Source organism: Lucilia cuprina, chromosome 4, assembly GCF_022045245.1.
Source record: "Lucilia cuprina isolate Lc7/37 chromosome 4, ASM2204524v1, whole genome shotgun sequence".
Lineage (NCBI taxonomy): Eukaryota > Metazoa > Arthropoda > Insecta > Diptera > Calliphoridae > Lucilia > Lucilia cuprina.
In genome coordinates this window covers 88,923,386-88,925,948 of record NC_060952.1, presented here as the reverse complement: position 1 = coordinate 88,925,948, position 2,563 = coordinate 88,923,386, and positions in this window count along the sequence as shown.

Below are 2,563 nucleotides of genomic sequence, written 5' to 3'. Positions count from 1 at the left end.
AGATAAAGCTCTTGTGTGGAAAAGAATGTATGCCCATTTTTATGGAATTATCTTGCATAGTTTTCGAGAAAATTACATCAGAATATGCAAAAAATGCCTATTTTTTCGAGGTTGTTTCAAATTTTGATTCATAACTTTTCCCGATGTAAACCGATTTTGCCCATTTTCAACACCAAACAACTTAGGAAAACGGAGAACATTTTGGGTGAATTTGGTTAACTTCTATTGCTTCGTTTTATCGTGAGCGTGTTTTACACAGACAGACGTACAGACGGACATAGCTAGATCGACTCAGAATTTGATAAGGACCCAGAATATATATACTTTGTTGGGTCTCAGATGAATATTTCTTGGTGTTACACACGGAATGACAAAGTTATATATACCCTCTATCACCACTGATGGTGGTGGAGGGTATAAAAAAAGGATCTGGTAAGTTATATATGTCTTATTTCATCACGCAGTTCCATTAAAAATGTCGATTATTTGCAGAAAATGTAAAAGATAGATCTGACCGTTTAAACTTTGGTGGGAAATGTATTGATCATAACAGAATTTTATTGCTTCCTAAAGTATAACAGGTAATTTCAATAAATTCAAAAGTATGTATATTCAATATTAATTATCACATTATTTTTGTTTATTATGTTGAAGGATTAATGCGTTCCAAAATATAACTCTTACAGTTTGATGGATTGATCATAAAATTTATGAAGAACTACAAAAATATTTTAGAGTATTTACAATTTTTGGAAATATACCCGCCAACAGTTGGAATATCAATACAGATTTCCTGAAAATTATCTTATTATAAGGTAATTATTATAAATTTTTTACACATATGTATGTACATTTGACATCATATTACATAACAGCAAATATTTTGAGGGGGTTAACTCATGCAGCATTTTTTGTGAGTCGTTCTAATGTATGTACATATATTACTTTTTTAGATTAGTTGTTAAATTAATTATTTTTTCTACTATTTTAATTTCAATTATTTCAATAAAAACTATAAAATTTCATTTTATTTACATATATTTTTATAGATTTTATCTTTGTGAGTATACAAATAGAAGAAGAGAGAACTAATCTTCTAGATCAAGAGAATATTCTTCTAGAAGAAAATAACACTTTTATTCTAGAAGAAAAGAGAACTCGTCTTCTAGAAGAAGAGAAAACTCATTTTCTAGAAGATAAGATAGGAACACTTCTAGATGATACAAAGTAGTCACTTCAAGAAGTGACTTCCTAGTTACATCTAGAAGAGTCTTTGGCAATACCTTACTTCCAAGAGTCATCTTCTGCGTGCCTTTCAGAAGTATCATCCACGTTACTCTTAGATGTTCCCCAGCTCAGTATCAGTCATACACAAATGCATTTTCTTAATGGACATATACCCTTCAAATATTTCGAAGACAAAACTATTGCGCATCACCCAGACGCCACGTCAGAAACTCTTCTGGACGATTGTCAGACGAGAACGCACATTTTACAAAAACAAAATACATTTATTTCGAACTTTCGTCTTCTAGAAATATACTTTTAAGTTACTTCCGGATAATATTTAGAAGAGTGCGTCCATTTTTCTTAATCAAAAAGATATGACTATTGCGTTTTTTTTCATCAGAAAGTATACCTTTTAGTGATTTCTGGATGATAGTTAGGTGAGAACACACATATTACACTAACAAAATACATTGTTTCCTAATTTTTATATTCTTGGTTTGTATGTCTATAACACTTCTGGAAGATAGTTTGAAGAGTGTATACATTACTATTGCATTTTAATCATTTGGAAGTCTAAATTGTAGTCACTTCTGGACGATTGACAGACGAAAGCACACATTTTACAAAAACAAAAAACATTGATTTCGAGTTTTCGCCGTCTGAAAGTATACTTTTAGGTTACTTCCGGATAATAGTAAGATGAGTACGAAAACAAAAAAAAAAAAAAAACATAAATACTCCATTTGTTAGGGTGATCGTGAAAAATAAAAATAAATAATGCAGAAATTTGGTTCAATTTTATCATTGTAAAACTTAAATGAGTTATTGAATTTAATATTCATAGAAAAATAGTTTATTTAATATATTGTGAATATTAAGCAATAAAAAAAAATATGACAGTGTTGTGTTAAAAGTCAACTGTTAAAAAACATTTAAGAAGGTTTTGTTAATTGGTGAAGTTTATTAAATATATACCAAAAAGTAATTATCTTCAAGTATTATATAAATAGAATTAAAAAGTAAGTTGTCATATTTTACATTAAAATACTATTTTAGGAATAAGTTAACAACTCTAAACGGCTTCCATTTTCATTATTGTTAAACGAAGTCTAATATGTTTAATTAAAAATATTTTTATATTAAATAAATTTCGTCTCTCTCTTAATTGGTTTAGGAGTTATAAGTATTTTAAGACTTTTTCAAATTGTACCTTTCGGCTTTCATTTGATGAACATTGCATTTTTAACATATTTAGATTTATTTGAGTTAAATCTTAACTTTCAATATTTTTTAATCTATTTGCGCGTTTAGGTTCAGTTTCTAGATTACGTAT